Source organism: Procambarus clarkii, chromosome 20, assembly GCF_040958095.1.
Source record: "Procambarus clarkii isolate CNS0578487 chromosome 20, FALCON_Pclarkii_2.0, whole genome shotgun sequence".
Classification (NCBI taxonomy): domain Eukaryota; kingdom Metazoa; phylum Arthropoda; class Malacostraca; order Decapoda; family Cambaridae; genus Procambarus; species Procambarus clarkii.
This window is the reverse complement of record NC_091169.1, coordinates 47,799,222-47,817,990: the sequence shown is the minus strand read 5'-3', so window position 1 is coordinate 47,817,990 and position 18,769 is coordinate 47,799,222. Positions and strand designations below refer to the sequence as shown.

Sequence of the window (18,769 nt, the reverse complement as noted above, 5' to 3'; positions counted from 1 at the left end):
CAGAGATATTAGAAAGAACTTTTTTAGTGTCAGAGTGGTTGACAAATGGAATGCATTAGGGGGTGATGTGGTGGAGGCTCACTCCATACACAGTTTCAAGTGTAGATATGACAGAGCCCGATAGGCTCAGGAATCTGTACACCTGTTGATTGACGGTTGAGAGGCGGGACCAAAGAGCCAGAGCTCAACCCCCGCAAACACAACTAGGTGAGTACAACTAGGTGAGTACACACACGTGAGGTCCGCGGAAATTCGTCAATTTCTCGGGACATTTCAGGAGTATAGAGGCTAGATCATAGTATTTGGCCTCTCGCAGTGTGTAGCTAGCAGGGTGCAACATAGCATAGTCATATCGCTAGCGATAGTGCGAAGAAACCAAAGTGGAGCTAGTGGCATCACCGGTGCATATACAATGGGAGGACCGCGTGGAGCGACTTGACCTTACGGCCAGGTGGGATGACCCGCCGTGGAACTACCTGATTGCGTTTATTGGGTGGTGACTGTGATCAGTGGTAAAGTAAATTAGTGAATTGGGACACAGCGGTACAGTGACTGACTCCAGAGCTTTGTGTAGATAGAGAAGAACTGCCATCGTCAATCTACTAGCACTTAGTGAATCACCAAGTGGAAGGCGACGACAGAGCACCATCAACCATACATCATCATTACTCATCTAGTTGTGTGAGCAGAAAGGAAGACTGGTATGTACCCCTCTCTGGTTAATTAATCAGGTGTACAGTGCGAGGTAAAATATTATCAAATTCTTGTTCAGGATAGCATATATATTTAAAAAATCTCAAAGTGGCTCATTTGGGTAGAAGTTAACGCTTTCGGGAACTCGTGACGCACGCGCACGCACGCACGCCCACGTACGTGCGGCGTGAATGGCGTGAAGTCACCAGTGGAGTCCCACAGGGCTCTGTACTTGGACCTATCCTGTTTCTGATATACATAAAGGATCTCCCAGAGGGTATAGACTCATTCCTCTCAATGTTTGCTGACGACGCCAAAATTATGAGAAGGATTAAGACAGAGGAGGACAGCTTGAGGCTTCAAGAAGACCTGGACAAGCTCCAGGAATGGTCGAACAAATGGCTGTTAGAGTTTAACCCAAGCAAATGTAATGTAATGAAGATGGGGGTAGAAAGCAGGAGACCAGATACAAGGTACCATTTGGGAGATGAAATACTTCAAGAGTCAGAGAGAGAGAAAGACCTGGGGGTTGATATCACGCCAGACCTGTCCCCTGAAGCTCATATCAAGAGGATAACATCAGCAGCATATGCCAGGTTGGCTAACATAAAAACAGTCTTTTGAAACTTGTGTAAGGAATCTTTCAGAACATTATATAGCACATATGTCAGACCAATCCTGGAGTATGCGGCTCCAGCATGGAGTCCATATCTAGTTAAGCATAAGATTAAACTGCAAAAGGTTCAAAGGTTTGCCACCAGCCTAGTACCCGAGCTGAGAGGTATGAGCTACGAGAAGAGACTACGGGAATTAAACCTCACTTCGTTGGAAGACAGAAGAGTTAGGGGGGACATATCACCACATTCAAGATTCTCAAGGGAATCGACAGGGTTGATAAAGACAAGCTATTTAACACAAGGGGCACACGCACTATGGGACACAGGTGGAAACTGAGTGCCCAAATGAGCCACAGATATATAAGAAAGAACTTTTTTAATGTCAGAGTGGTTGACAAATGGAATGCATTAGGAAGTGATGTGGTGGAGGCTGACTCCACACACAGTTTCAAGTGTAGATATGATAGAGCCTAATAGGCTCAGGAACCTGTACACCTGTTGATTGACGGTTGAGAGGTGGGACCAAAGAGACAGAGCTCAACCCCTGCAAGCACAACTAGGTGAGTACGTATGCATGCACACACGCACGTATGCATGCACACACGCACGTATGCACGCACACATGCACGTATGCACGCACACACGCATGTACACGCAAAAACGCACACATATACGCGCACCCAAATTCTGCTCAATTCTTCAGGTGTACAGAGGTAAAATATTGCCAAATTCTTGTTCAGTATACCAGATACATTTAAAATATCAAAGTGGCTCAATTTGGGTAGCGGTTGACATTTTACGGGACCCCCGTAACACACGCACACACACACACACACACACACGCACGCACACGTACGTACGTTTGCAAGCACACACGCACGCACACGCATGCAAAAACAAACACACGCACACACACACACACACGCACGCACTCACACGTACGTCCATTCAGGCTAGAAGGGATTAACACCTTTCGTGGAAAGGGGATATAATCCTCACTCATAATCCACCCCTCTCTTACCCCTTCTCTTACCCCTCTCTTACCTGCCGTAATCTGCAGACACCACAAATCCTCTTAACCCCCATCCCACGTGCACACACGCACACACATGTTCTCTCTTTCTCTCTCTCTTGGTCTCTTTCTCTTGTTCTCTCTCTCTTGTTCTCTCTTGCTCTCTCTTGCTCTCTCTCTTGCTCTCTCTCTCTCTTGCTCTCTCTCTCTCTCTTGCTCTCTCTCTCTCTCTCTCTCTTGCTCTCTCTCTCTTGCTCTCTCTCTTGCTCTCTCTCTTGACAAGGGGCAAAATGGCAGGAGGACGCTACAGGGACATAGGAAACAGCCAACGTGACCAAACAAAGGAAATGTTAACCCAAGTTCTAGAGGAATTCAGGAGGGAGATGCATGAAATGAGGATTACAATTAACAACCTGCAAAGTGCGCTGACATCAGCAAGGGAGGAGATCAAATCCCTCACAGAGAAAAATAAAGAGACCTAGCATCAGATTATCATCCAAAGGGAAGGTGGGAATGTTACATTGGAAGGAAATGCCTCTGTACCTGAAACATTTGTGGACATACTGAAAAAGAGCTCAGAAGCAATGGTCACAGTGAGGGAGGTAGCCATGCAAGCTGCTACCTCACAGAAGGTGAGGTAGCAAGGTGCACCACTCAGCTGCAGGAGAGAAAAAGATCAGTGGTAGTTGTGGGAATCAAAGAACAGGAAGGATCCAACAGGCAAGAATGGAATAGCAAGGATAGAGAGGCAGTACGTGGGCTACTGAAGGGGTTACAGATGGAAGGGGCTGAACAAAACATTGAGAAGGTTTTCAGGTTGGGCTGGTACAACAAGGACAGAAACCGACTTGTAAAGGTGGTGTTTCCAAACGAAACCACGAAGGAGGATATTCTTGAAAGGAAGAGTCGTCGTAAGCCTTTTCCAGGTCAAAAGGGACGGCAACAACGGAGGTCCTCGCAGCAAAAGCAGTACGAATATAGACCTCCAAGTTCACCAGGTCATCTGTCGTGCTGCGGCACTTGCAGAAACCAAATTGAGAAGGGAAGAGGAGGTGATGGTGTTCTAGGAACCACATCAGACGAACATTAACCATATGGTCAAAGAGTTTGCAGACACAACTTGTGAGGGCAATAGGGCGAAAGTCCTTAGGGGAAGTTCCCAGAGACCCTGGTTTGCGAACAGGGAGGACAACGGCATCGAGCCAGTCCTTAAGGACTGACGACGACTCCCAGATCCGATTATACAGACTCAGCAAATACCGAGACGTGCACGGAGGGAGATGGCGAAGCATCTCATAATGAATACCATCGGAGCCCGCCTCCGTAGAACCGCAGAGGGCCAGGGCAGAACGAAGTTCAGAGAGAGAGAAGGGATCGTTATAGGAAAGTCGAAGACGAGTGCAGAAATCTAAAGTACAAGACTCAAGGACAGGTTTACGAAGAAGGAAAGATTGGGGAAGATGAAGACCAGAGCTAACAGAAGAAAAGTGGGAACCCAGTTTGGTAGCAACCTGCAACGGGTCCGCCACAAGAGTACCACGGAGGTGAACGACCAGTGAAACATCGGGAACAAACTTACCCGCTATCTTGCGGATACACTTCCAGATCTGTGGCAGGGAAGTTTCAGACGGAATTGTGCAGACATAAGATGCCCAACATTCACTTTTAGCCGTACGGATAGCCCTACGGGCCACCGCAATCGCTTTCTGAAAGAAAAGAATCGGCCGTCTGCCGACGGCGGTGCCTCTTCAGCCCGAGCATAGTCTGTATTCCACCAGGGAATGCACTTCCGCGAACCCGGAGAGGAAGAGTGAGGAATAAAGCAAAGGGCAGTGTCGAAGACAGTGTCATGAAAAAGGAGGAGAGCGCGAGGGAGAGGCAGAAGGGAGAGGACAGAGAGAGCAGCACTGAGGGTAAATAGGTTCCCGTCCGCTTTAGCAAACTGCCACCTAGGGAACGAGAGGGAAGGACGAAAAGAGAAAAAGGAAACAAGGATGGGGAAATGGTCACTGCCATGGAGGTCATCAAGAACCTGCCACGTGAAATCTAAGTAAAGAGAGGAAGAGCAAAGAGAAAGATCAAGACAGGAAAGGGTGCGAGTCCGAGAGTCCAAATGAGTGGGCTCACCAGAATTCAGAAGAGACAGGGAAGAAGAGAAGATAAACGGCTCAAGAAGGCGACCTTGGGTGTTCGTTAGAACATCACCCCAAAGAGAATGACGACAATTGAAATCACCTAGCAGGAGCACAGGCTCCGGCAAGGAGTCCAGGTGGTGTTTCAGATCAGGAAGAGAAAGTGGGACACTCGGGGGGAGATAAATGGAACAAAGTGTGTACCATTTCCCCACAAAGATACGAGCAGCAGAACAATGGAGAGGCAAAGGAAAAAGTAAGGGGATAAAGGGAACATCAGTGCGAATCAAGAGAGCAGAAGAATTAGGAGCCCCAGCAATAGCTGGGGGGTGGGAGAGAAAGGAATAGCCACGAAAACGACCAGGACGAGCACCAAGCATCGGCTCCTGGAGACAGACACAAAGGGGGTGAAAACCGCGAAATCAGAAGTTGGAGTTCGAGGAAATTGGCATAATAACTTCGAACGTTCCATTGAAGAATAGACATCGACGAGAAGAGAAAGGACAACAACAGAGAATAAGGAAGAAACAAAGGCGAAAGAGCAATATAGCACGTTAAAGAATATCAGGGTCAGCAAAGTCAGGTTAGGGGAAATAGGTAAACTGTGCAAAGACAGAGGGAAGGAAGCGGGAGAACAGACCAGAGGGGGGCAGGCGGGGTCCGGAGGAGGAGGAGGAGACAACGGAGATGAGTAATCAAGGACAGCAGCAGGAAGAGGGGGAGTAGAAATAGGGGAGCGCACCTCAGCAAGGGCAGCAACGGAGAGGGAAGCGGGGGCCAAAGAAACCTCCATAGCAGGAACAGGAGGCGCAACTACCGAAATGGCAGGGGAAGGAGCGACAGAGGCAGAAGTAGGGGCCGAGGAAGAAAGCGAAACCTTCTTACCCGCTGGGGAGGAGGAAGGAGAGGAGCCAGGCTTACGCTTCTGACATAAAGAGACAGGCGACCCAGCAACTACGTACTGGGCAACGGATTCTAGCGTCTCAATAGAAGCCGAACGAGAACACACGCGATGGCTGTTTGGAGAGCGATGGACATCAGCCCACACCGACAGGCGGTGGGGAGAGTCAAGAGATGGAGGGGAAGGAGGAACGGAGGGAGACGAGGAAGAAGACACAGGAGACGAGACAAACCAGGTAGAAAGGAGGGGAACCCCAGACAGAGGAACAGGAAGTGGATCCTTCGGGACAGAACTCAAAGGAACAGAAGAGGGGGCAGTGGGCGTAACAGGGTCCAAGGCCCGGAAACGGTTGTGAGTCTGAGGAAGGTGGGAAGAATGAGGAGAGGAAGAGCGCAACACACGAGCATAAGAGATATTAGCATAAGGCGGGAGCCGGCGAACCTGGCGCCTCGCCTCAGGAAAAGATAAACGCTCCCGGTGCTTCAAGTTGAGGACGGCTGCCTCAAGCTTGTAATGGACACATGCATGGGAGAAGGTAGGATGGGCCTCACTGCAGTTGAGGCAACGAGCTCGGGGAGAAGTACACTCTGACTTAGAGTGACCTTCGCCACCACACAAAGGACAGAGAGAGACAGTCACAGAGCAGCGGAGGGCACCATGCCCAAACCTCCAGCACTTGTTACAGAGCCTAGGAGAAGGAATGTACTCCTGGACAGAGCACCTGGCACCAGCAAGAATTACAGAGGGTGGAAGGGTCCGACCATCAAAGGTAATCTTCACAACCCAATGGGGTTGACGGCGACTACCACGAGGGGGACGAATAAACGTGTCGACCTGGAGAATAGAATGGCCCTGGGCAGCAAGGATATGACGAATATCGTCGTGGCAGTCTCGCAGATCCCGAACACCGGTCGCAACGTGGGGCGTAAGGAGAATAGTGCCAACACTGGCGTTCAACTGAACGTTGTTTGAGACCCGAACAGGGGTCTCGCCAAGGCAGGATAAGGCAGCCAAGCGGGAAGCTGCATCCTGAGAAGGAGCAGCAACGACACGTGTAATGAGACGAGTGGGGTTGAAAGTAACAGAGGCATCCACGGAATCAACGAGATGTCGATGGAGGGAGAAATCGTCAGGAGGCGCAGAATCAAGACGGAGGAGATCAAAATATTTGGCCCACGAAGCGGGACCAAACAAAGCTTGATAGGTATCAGAACGGGAAGGAATCGAGCGAAGGCGGTCGCGATGAAGACGGTGGTGAGAACCCCCAGAGAGAGAGGGGTTAAAAGGCGCAGTGGTTACAACTAGAGATGGAGCCGCAGCAGGGGACGAGGTAGTCACCACTGTGGGCTTGGGGCTCGACCCAACCACAGAGGAGGGAGGGGAGCCGAGGGGAGGAGTCAGAGGCCAAAGGAGGAGCAAGGTCGGGGCCCAATGCAGCGGAGGCTACAGAGCCCGGTCTTCCAACATGGACCGCCTCGGGGGCTTGGTCGCCCACCCCACGAGCCTGAGAAGGTAAAGGGGAAACAGCAGAAACAGTAGATATCATATATCAGTAGATATACCCGACACCCACCATGGAGCCACAATTAGAGGCAGGACACCCAACAAGAAGCTATCGCCGATCATGCCGGGGCCTCCTAGGGGTGTGTCGTGATTATACGCCCCACAAACGCCACTTTAAGAACCGACAGTCCGTCGAGAGCAGGTTCAGTGACGAAAGGGGGATTGACAATAACAGGTTCCCCTCGCTCTCGACGTTGGGTACTAAAGTTCTACGGGTGCAAGAATATGCCTCCTCAAGCCCCTGGGCGTCAAAATAGAAGAAGTCCAAAGGAATAACCAAAAGAAGCAAAAGGTCGGCAGGAAACGGCAAGCAGATAGGAGAAGAGTGGGAGAAAAACGAAACAGAAGGAAAAGGAAAAGGTGCTCAGCACAATTGGAGAGGACGGCAGCAGGAGCACAAGGCTAGAAAAGGACAGAGGACTGCCCCAAGGAGCATCACACTCCGGCAGCCACCCACTCACGGCGTCAACGGGCTGAACAGGGAGGGGGGTCACAAAAACAAAGCTAACGAAAACTATAACAAATGCAGTGTTTCCACATGGCTACTATGTAGTGAGGAAAAAGAGAGAAGGGAGAGGTGGTGGTGTAGCTTTGCTACTAAGAGAAGGTTGGAGTTTCGAAGAGATGGTAATTCAGAACTGTGAAGGTTTCAGTGACTACATATCAGGCACCATAGCAACTGGAGGAGAGAAAACTATAGTAGTAGTCATATATAACCCCCCACCGAATGACAGAAGATCCAGACAGGAATATGATAGAAACAACTTGGCCACCATCAATATAATAGAGAGAGCAGCTTCTGTGGCTAGCAGTAACAGACCCAGACTACTAATCATGGGATACTTCAACCATGGGAAGATAGATTGGGGGAACAGAGACCCACATGGAGGCCCAGACACATGGAGAGCTAAGCTGCTGGATGTGGCAACAAGAAACTTTCTAAGTCAACACGTCAAGGGACCGACAAGAATGAGAGGAGGGGATGAACCAGCCTTGCTTGATCTGATATTTACCCTAAATGATTCAGATATAAGGGAAGTTAAGTTGGAAGCCCCCTTGGGAATGAGTGATCATAGTGTATTGAGCTTTGAGTACCTGGTTGAGCTAGGAATTATCACCCCCAAAAAAGAACTGGGAAACAAAGGGCTGGCGTACCAAAAGGGAAACTATGTGGAGATGAATAAATTCCTATGGGATATACATTGGGACACAGAACTCGGAACCAAGTCCGTACAAGACATGATGGACTATGTCACCCAAAAATGTCAGGAAGCTGTAAGTAGGTTTGTCCCAGCCCGACAGGAAAAAACAGAAGCAAAGGAAGAATCCGTGGTTTAATAGGGAATGTATGAAAGCAAAGGAGCTGAACAAAAGGGCATGGAGGAACTTCCGTAATAACAGAACACCAGAAAGTAGAGAGAGATACCAGAGAACCAGGAACGAGTATGTTAGTGTGAGAAGAGCAGCTGAGAAAAGGTATGAAAATGATATAGCTAATAAAGCCAAGACCGAACCAAAGCTACTACACAGTCACATCAGGAGGAAGACAACAGTGAAGGAACAGGTGATGAAACTTAGGGTGGGCGAGGACAGGTACACAGAGAATGACAAAGTTGTGTGTGAAGAACTCAACAAAAGGTTTCAGGAGGTCTTTACAATAGAACAGTGAGAAGTCACGGCGATAGAAGAGGTAGCAGCAAACCAGGTGACCTTGGAAAGGTTCGAAATTACAAGAGATGAGGTCAAGAAGCACCTATTGGAGCTGGATGTGAGAAAAGCTGTTGGGCCGGACGGAATCTCACCATGGGTATTGAAAGAGTGTGCAGGAGCACTTTGCTTGCCACTCTCCATAGTGTATAGTAGGTCACTGGAAACGGGAGACCTACCAGAAATATGGAACACTGCTAATGTAGTACCAATATACAAAAAAGGTGACAGACAAGAGGCACTGAACTACAGGCCAGTGTCCTTAACTTGTATACCATGCAAGGTGATGCAGAAGATTGTGAGAAAAAAACCTAGTAACACATCTGGAGAGAAGAGACTTCGTGACAACCCATCAACATGGGTTCAGGGAGGGTAAATCTTGCCTTATAGGCTTGATAGAATTCTATGATCAAGTGACAAAGATTAAGCAAGAAAGAGAAGGATGGGCGGATTGCATTTTTTTGGACTGTCGGAAAGCCTTTGACACAGTACCCATAAAAGGTTGATGCATAAGCTGGAGAAACAGGCAGGAGTAACTAGTTGGGCACTCCAGTGGATAAGGGAGTACCTAAGCAATAGGAAGCAGAGGGTTACAGTGAGGGGTGAGACCTCAGAATGGCGTGGAGTCACCAGTGGAGTCCCACAGGGCTCTGTGCTTGTACCTATCCTGTTTCTGATATACGTAAATGATCTCCCAGAGGGTATAGACTCATTCCTCTCAATGTTTGCTGACGACGCCAAAATTATGAGAAGGATTAAGACAGAGGAGGATAGCTTGAGGTTTCATGAAGACCTGGACAAGCTGCAGGAATGGTCGAACAAATGGCTGTTAGAGTTTAACCCAAGCAAATGTAATGTAATGAAGATAGGGGTAGGAAGCAAGAGACCAGATACAAGGTACCATTTGGGAGATGAAATACTTCAAGAGTCAGAGAGAGAGAAAGATCTGGGGGTTGATATCACGCCAGACCTGTCCCCTGAAGCTCATATCAAGAGGATAACATCAGCAGCATATGCCAGGTTGGCTAACATAAGAACGGCCTTTAGAAGCTTGTGTAAGGAATCTTTCAGAACATTATATACCACATATGTCAGACCAATCCTGGAGTATGCGGCTCTAGCATGGAATCTATATCTAGTCAAGCATAAGACTAAACTGGAAAAGGTTCAAAGGTTTGCCACTAAACTAGTACCCGAGCTGAGAGGTATGAGCTATGAGGAGAGACTACGAGAATTAAACCTCACTTCGTTGGAAGACAGAAGAATTAGGGGGGACATGATCACCACATTCAAGATTCTCAATGGAATCGACAGGGTTGATAAAGACAGGCTATTTAAGACAAGGGGCACACGCACTAGGGGACACAGGTGGAAACTGAGTGCCCAAATGAGCCACAGAGATATTAGAAAGAACTTTTTTAGTGTCAGAGTGGTTGACAAATGAAATGCATTAGGAAGTAATGTGGTGGAGGCTGACTTCATACACAGTTTCAAGTGTAGATATGATAGAGCCCAAAAGGCTCAGTAACCTGTACACCTGTTGATTGACGGTTGAGAGGCGGGACCAAAGAGCCAGAGCTCAACCCCCGCAAACACAACTAGGTGAGTACAACAAGGTGAGTACACACACACACACCAGGAAGCAGCCCGTGACAGCTGACTAACTCCCAGGTACCTATTTACTGCTAGGTAACAGGGGCATAGGGTGAAAGAAACTGCTCAATGTTTCTTTCCGGCGCACGGGATCGAACCCGGGACCACAGGATCACATGTCCAGTGTGCTGTCCGCTTGGCCGGCCGGCCCCCACCACTCCATGTGTATATGCAGCCTATGTATATACACATGTCAGGCTTGTATCATCTTTGGAGACAAAGCCTAGATACTGGCGTTATCCCGGACATACTAATAACAGCAGAGATAGCACCACTCTATAAAGGAGGAAATAATGCAGAGGCAAACAATTACAGACCGGTAGCACTAACATCACACACAAAAAATTTTGAGTGAGTACTAAGAAGTAAGATCACAAAATACATGGAATCTCCATAACCCTGGACAACATGGTTTCAGAATAGGGCGCTCTTGCCTGTCACAGTTGCTGGACCACTATGACATGGCATTAGATGCCATGGAAGACAAACAAAACGCTGCTGTAATTTATACAGATTTCGTAAAAACCTTTGCATGGTATACAAGTTAGGGAAACTGGCCTGTAGTTCAGTGCCTCTTGCCTGTCACCCTTTTTGTATATTGGGACTACGTTAGCTGTCTTCCAGCTTTCCGGTAAGTCTCCTGTTTCCAGTGACCTGTTATACACCACAGAGAGTGGCACACTTAGTGCTTCTGCATCTGTAAATCAACATCATCACCTGTGTGATGTTGAGCAGCTGTGAGTACTTTACTGAGTGATGTGGAGCAGCTGTGGGTACTTCAGTGAGGGAGGAGATGGTCAACACTTCACTGATGATGAGGTCAACACTTCACTGAGGATGAGGTCAACACTTCACTGAGGATGAGGTCAACACTTCACTAAGGATGAGGTCAGAACCTCCGAGAAGGGAAGCAGTTGTCAGCACTTCCAATAGGAGAGAAAATGGCCGCCACTTGAACACTGACCGAGAAAGTGGTCAGCACTTCACCGAGGCAATGACCAGCACTTCTCTAAAAGTTCAAATATAAACCATTCAAGGATCAACATACAAGGATCAACATTCAAGGATCAACATTCAAGGATCAACATTCAAGGATCAACATTCATGGATCAACATACAAGAATCAACATTCAAGGATCAACATTCAAGGATCAACATACAAGGATCAACATACAAGGATTAACATTCAAGGATCAACATTCAAGGATCAACATTCAAGGATCAACATTCAAGGATCAACATACAAGGATCAACATACAAGGATTAACATTCAAGGATCAACACTCAAGGATCAACATACAAGGATTAACATTCAAGGATCAACATTCAAGGATCAACATACAAGGATCAACATTCAAGGATCAACATTCAAGGATCAACATTCAAGGATCAACATACAAGGATCAACATACAAGGATCAACATTCAAGGATCAACATTCAAGGATCAACATTCAAGGATCAACATACAAGGATCAACATACAAGGATCAACAGCTTCAAGTTCAACAAGTAACAATATAGGACAAAACAAACATTCACCCACAGGGTAATATACCCATGGAACCGCCTACCCGGCAGTGACCAATGCCATGTAAGTCGTTACTGACAAGCCGTCGACTTCCTGTCCCTGACGAGGTCAAACGGTATTATTTGTACTGTCGGAGTGATGCTGGCCAGGCCTTGTGTCAACACTGTGTTCCATGTTATGTACACGTTTACTGGGGGGGGGGTGGGAGAGAGATAAGGGGAAGGTGGGAGTGGTAGGGTGGGAGAGAAGGAGATAAAGAGAGAGATATGAGGAAAAGAAAAGTACACAAAAGTGGCGGCAGAAGAGTTAAGTGGGAGGAGTAGAGAGGAAGAGGCAAGGCGGTAGAGAGTGAACAAGACACACACAAGATAAGTAGGGATGGATGAGAAGTGAGAGAAAGAGAAGGAAGTAGTGTGAGGGAGAGAGAAGGATGGAGAGAGCATGATGGACAAGGGACACCCAATATACCAGCAGTCCGTCCTTCTCAGGTTCCCCAACGTCCAGAAACTGTCCTACTAAAGTGCCCTATTCCTAACCTACCACAGGACCCAGCACTACAACACTAACAAATATGAATGCGATAATAACATAATATTTTGGGTATTATATATATGGATCTTAACCTAGTGATGTGAAGGGGATATATAGAGTGGCCAGGCCAAGCCTTCTCTGTCTGTTGTATTCCTTCATAATGTTCTCAAACACCAAAATGTTCGCTATTTTCCTTTCATTCTTTCCTGTGTGGAAAGTTACACATAAACCCAATTATAACGAATCAGTTTTTTGTTTATATTATTCTTGCCAACACATACATGTATAAATATGTATTGTTACACATGAGGACTTATGCTCATCTGGCCTTGTGGCGCAACGGATAACGCGTCTGACTACGGATCAGAAGATTCCAGGTTCGAATCCTGGCAAGGTCGCTCTTTTAATTTATGTTTATAATTACAAAAAATTAAGTCTTTTCTGGCTTTCTACGTTTTTGGAGTTAGATGAAAATTTCACAAAGTAGGAAATTCCTATGAAACACATGTTAAGAATTATGTATACACATATAATTATACGTGTGGGAGGGGGGGGGGTTGAGCTTCGGCTCTTTGGCCCTGCCATTCCTCCTTCACTCAGATGTTGCTGGCCTCCACCAGCACACGTAATACGTCATAGAGGAACATGAAGAAGCTGGAATGGTTGTTCTTTAAACAAAACTTTGACAGTAAGAAGATTGACTGTTAAAAGTAAACATAGAAAGAGCAAAAATCCAATGGGAAGTTTTCTTAAATTAAGTAACAAAACTTCCGAACAAGGAACAGAACAGTTGACTGACGGCCGAAGCTTTCACAGTCTGCTGAAATATATTCCTTAGCAGAAGATAAAAAAAAAATAAGGGGCCAACTTAGATACCGCAAGAGACACTAACGAAGAAGAAAAAGAATAACTGCAATTCTTAAGCAGACACGACTTTCCCAACAGAGACAATGTTATACAAGCAGGGAAAGTGAAGGAATGGAGCAGAAGGTGAAGCTCCATATATAATGAGGTGCTAACACGGAAGACTTTGTCTTTGAGAATGTGAGGAGAGACCTTACGAAACGCATCACTAGGCGTCACACCCAAATAATAAGTAAAGGAATATCGAGAAGATATTTCTGTGTATATACGCATGTGTGTGTGTGTGTGTGTATGTGTGTGTGTGTGTGGTGGGAAAAAAAGTAGTAGTAGTTAGAAACAGTTGATTGACAGTTGAGAGGCGGGCCGAAAGAGCAGAGCTCAACACATCAGTGAAGTGTTGACCTCATCCTCAGTGAAGTGTTGACCTCATCATCAGTGAAGTGTTGACCTCATCATCAGTGAAGTGTTGACCTCATCATCAGTGAAGTGTTGACCTCATCATCAGTGAAGTGTTGACCTCATCATCAGTGAAGTGTTGACCTCATCATCAGTGAAGTGTTGACCTCATCATCAGTGAATATACACGTGTATTCACCTAGTTGTCTCTTGCGGGGATTGAGCTCTGCTCTTTCGGCCCGCCTCTCAACTGTCAATCAACTGTTTCTAACTTCTACTTTTTTTCACACACACACACACACACACACACACACACACACACACACACACACACACACACACACACACACACATACATACACACACACACACACACGTACACACGTGAGGTCCGCGGAAATTCGTCAATTTCTCGGGACATTTCAGGAGTATAGAGGCTAGATCATAGTATTTGGCCTCTCGCAGTGTGTAGCTAGCAGGGTGCAACATAGCATAGTCATATCGCTAGCGATAGTGCGAAGAAACCAAAGTGGAGCTAGTGGCATCACCGGTGCATATACAATGGGAGGACCGCGTGGAGCGACTTGACCTTACGGCCAGGTGGGATGACCCGCCGTGGAACTACCTGATTGCGTTTATTGGGTGGTGACTGTGATCAGTGGTAAAGTAAATTAGTGAATTGGGACACAGCGGTACAGTGACTGACTCCAGAGCTTTGTGTAGATAGAGAAGAACTGCCATCGTCAATCTACTAGCACTTAGTGAATCACCAAGTGGAAGGCGACGACTGAGCACCATCAACCATACATCATCATTACTCATCTAGTTGTGTGAGCAGAAAGGAAGACTGGTATGTACCCCTCTCTGGTTAATTAATCAGGTGTACAGTGCGAGGTAAAATATTATCAAATTCTTGTTCAGGATAGCATATATATTTAAAAAATCTCAAAGTGGCTCATTTGGGTAGAAGTTAACGCTTTCGGGAACTCGTGACGCACGCACGCGCACGCACGCACGCCCACATACGTGCGGCGTGAATGGCGTGAAGTCACCAGTGGAGTCCCACAGGGCTCTGTACTTGGACCTATCCTGTTTCTGATATACATAAAGGATCTCCCAGAGGGTATAGACTCATTCCTCTCAATGTTTGCTGACGATGCCAAAATTATGATAAGGATTAAGACAGAGGAGGACAGCTTGAGGCTTCAAGAAGACCTGGACAAGCTCCAGGAATGGTCGAACAAATGGCTGTTAGAGTTTAACCCAAGCAAATGTAATGTAATGAAGATGGGGGTAGAAAGCAGGAGACCAGATACACGGTACCATTTGGGAGATGAAATACTTCAAGAGTCAGAGAGAGAGAAAGACCTGGGGGTTGATATCACGCCAGACCTGTCCCCTGAAGCTCATATCAAGAGGATAACATCAGCAGCATATGCCAGGTTGGCTAACATAAAAACGGTCTTTTGAAACTTGGTGTAAGGAATCTTTCAGAACATTATATACCACATATGTCAGACCAATCCTGGAGTATGCGGCTCCAGCATGGAGTCCATATCTAGTTAAGCATAAGATTAAACTGCAAAAGGTTCAAAGGTTTGCCACCAGCCTAGTACCCGAGCTGAGAGGTATGAGCTACGAGAAGAGACTACGGGAATTAAACCTCACTTCGTTGGAAGACAGAAGAGTTAGGGGGGACATATCACCACATTCAAGATTCTCAAGGGAATCGACAGGGTTGATAAAGACAAGCTATTTAACACAAGGGGCACACGCACTATGGGACACAGGTGGAAACTGAGTGCCCAAATGAGCCACAGATATATAAGAAAGAACTTTTTTAATGTCAGAGTGGTTGACAAATGGAATGCATTAGGAAGTGATGTGGTGGAGGCTGACTCCACACACAGTTTCAAGTGTAGATATGATAGAGCCCAATAGGCTCAGGAACCTGTACACCTGTTGATTGACGGTTGAGAGGTGGGACCAAAGAGACAGAGCTCAACCCCTGCAAGCACAACTAGGTGAGTACAACTAGGTGAGTACGTATGCATGCACACACGCACGTATGCATGCACACATGCACGTATGCACGCACACATGCACGTATGCACGCATGCACGCACACACGCACGTACACGCAAAAACGCACACATATACGCGCACCCAAATTCTGCTCAATTCTTCAGGTGTACAGAGGTAAAATATTGCCAAATTCTTGTTCAGTATACCAGATACATTTAAAATATCAAAGTGGCTCAATTTATGTAGCGGTTGACATTTTACGGGACCCCCGTAACACACGCACACACACACACACACACACACACACACACGCACGCACACGTACGTACGTTTGCAAGCACACACGCACGCAAAAACAAACACACACACACGCACGCACTCACACGTACGTCCAGTCAGGCTAGAAGGGATTAACACCTTTCGTGGAAAGGGAATATAATCCTCACTCATAATCCACCCCTCTCTTACCCCTTCTCTTACCCCCTCTCTTACCTGCCGTAATCTGCAGACACCACAAATCCTCTTAACCCCCATCCCACGTGCACACACGCAAACACATGTTCTTTCTTTCTCTCTCTCTTGCTCTCTTTCTCTTGTTCTCTCTCTCTTGTTCTCTCTCTCTTGCTCTCTCTTGCTCTCTCTCTCTCTTGCTCTCTCTCTCTCTCGCTCTCTCTCTCTCTCTCTCTCTCTTGCTCTCTCTCTTGCTCTCTCTCTTGACAAGGGGCAAAATGGCAGGAGGACGCTACAGGGACATAGAAAACAGCCAAAGTGACCAAACAAAGGAAATGTTAACCCAAGTTCTAGAGGAATTCAGGAGGGAGATGCAGGAAATGAGGATTACAATTAACAACCTGCAAAGTGAGCTGACATCAGCAAGGGAGGAGATCAAATCCCTCACAGAGAAAAATAAAGAGACCTAGCATCAGATTATCATCCAAAGGGAAGGTGGGAATGTTACATTGGAAGGAAATGCCTCTGTACCTGAAACATTTGCGGACATACTGAAAAAGAGCTCAGAAGCAATGGTCACAGTGAGGGAGGTAGCCATGCAAGCTGCTACCTCACAGAAGGTGAGGTAGCAAGGTGCACCACTCAGCTGCTGGAGAGAAAAAGGTCAGTGGTAGTTGTAGGAATCAAAGAACAGGAAGGATCCAACAGGCAAGAATGGAATAGCAAGGATAGAGAGGCAGTACGTGGGCTACTGAAGGGGTTACAGATGGAAGGGGCTGAACAAAACATTGAGAAGGTTTTCAGGTTGGGCTGGTACAACAAGGACAGAAACCGACTTGTAAAGGTGGTGTTTCCAAACGAAACCACGAAGGAGGATATTCTCGAAAGGAAGAGTCGTCGTAAGCCTTTTCCAGGTCAAAAGGGACGGCAACAACGGAGGTCCTCGCAGCAAAAGCAGTACGAATATAGACCTCCAAGTTCACCAGGACATCTGTCGTGCTGCGGCACTTGCAGAAACCAAATTGAGAAGGGAAGAGGAGGTGATGGTGTTCTAGGAACCACATCAGACGAACATTAACCATATGGTCAAAGAGTTTGCAGACACAACTTGTGAGGGCAATAGGGCGAAAGTCCTTAGGGGAAGTTCCCAGAGACCCTGGTTTGCGAACAGGGAGGACAACGGCATCGAGCCAGTCCTTAAGGACTGACGACGACTCCCAGATCCGATTATACAGACTCAGTAAATACCGAGACGTGCACGGAGGGAGATGGCGAAGCATCTCATAATGAATACCATCGGAGCCCGCCTCCGTAGAACCGCAGAGGGCCAGGGCAGAACGAAGTTCAGAGAGAGAGAAGGGATTGTTATAGGAAAGTCGAAGACGAGTGCAGAAATCTAAAGTACAAGACTCAAGGACAGGTTTACGAAGATGGAAAGATTGGGGAAGATGAAGACCAGAGCTAACAGAAGAAAAGTGGGAACCCAGTTTGGTAGCAACCTGCAACGGGTCCGCCACAAGAGTACCACGGAGGTGAACGACCAGTGAAACATCGGGAACAAACTTACCCGCTATCTTGCGGATACACTTCCAGATTTGTGGCAGGGAAGTTTCAGACGGAATTGTGCAGACATAAGATGCCCAACATTCACTTTTAGCCGTACGGATAGCCCTACGGGCCACCGCAATCGCTTTCTGAAAGAAAAGAATCGGCCGTCTGCCGACGGCGGTGCCTCTTCTAGGCTGCACGTTTACAGCGGACAGCCCGAGCATAGTCTGTATTCCACCAGGGAATGCACTTCCGCGAACCCGGAGAGGAAGAGTGAGGAATAAAGCAAAGGGCAGCGTCGAAGACAGTGTCATGAAAAAGGAGGAGAGCGCGAGGGAGAGGCAGAAGGGAGAGGTCAGAGAGAGCAGCACTGAGGGTAAATAGGTTCCAGTCCGCTTTAGCAAACTGCCACCTAGGGAACGAGAGGGAAGGACGAAAAGAGAAAAAGGAAACAAGGATGGGGAAATGGTCACTGCCATGGAGGTCATCAAGAACCTGCCACGTGAAATCTAAGTAAAGAGAGGAAGAGCAAAGAGAAAGATCAAGACAGGAAAGGGTGCGAGTCCGAGAGTCCAAATGAGTGGGCTCACCAGAATTCAGAAGAGACAGGGAAGAAGAGAAGATAAACGGCTCAAGAAGGCGACCTCGGGTGTTCGTTAGAACATCACCCCAAAGAGAATGACGACAATTGAAATCACCTAGCAGGAGCACAGGCTCCGGCAAGGAGTCCAGGTGGTGTTTCAGATCAGGAAGAGAAAGTGGGACACTCGGGGGGAGATAAATGGAACAAAGTGTGTACCATTTCCCCACAAAGATACGAGCAGCAGAACAATGGAGAGGCAAAGGAAAAAGTAAGGGGATAAAGGGAACATCAGTGCGAATCAAGAGAGCAGAAGAATTAGGAGCCCCAGCAATAGCTGGGGGGTGGGAGAGAAAGGAATAGCCACGAAAACGACCAGGACGAGCACCAAGCATCGGCTCCTGGAGACAGACACAAAGGGGCAAAAACCGCGAAATCAGAAGTTGGAGTTCGAGGAAATTGGCGTAATAACTTCGAACGTTCCATTGAAGAATAGACATCGACGAGAAGAGAAAGGACAACAACAGAGAATAAGGAAGAAACAAAGGCGAAAGAGCAATATAACACGT

At 47.2% G+C, this 18,769-nt stretch overlaps 1 non-coding gene across 1 annotated transcript; it reads left to right on the top strand.

The window, feature by feature from the left end:
- The first annotated feature begins 12,662 nt into the window (after window positions 1-12,662).
- TRNAR-ACG (transfer RNA arginine (anticodon ACG)) lies at window positions 12,663-12,735 on the top strand. The gene has a single exon. It is a non-coding gene; the product is annotated as a tRNA-Arg (tRNA).
- Window positions 12,736-18,769: the final 6,034 nt, after the last annotated feature.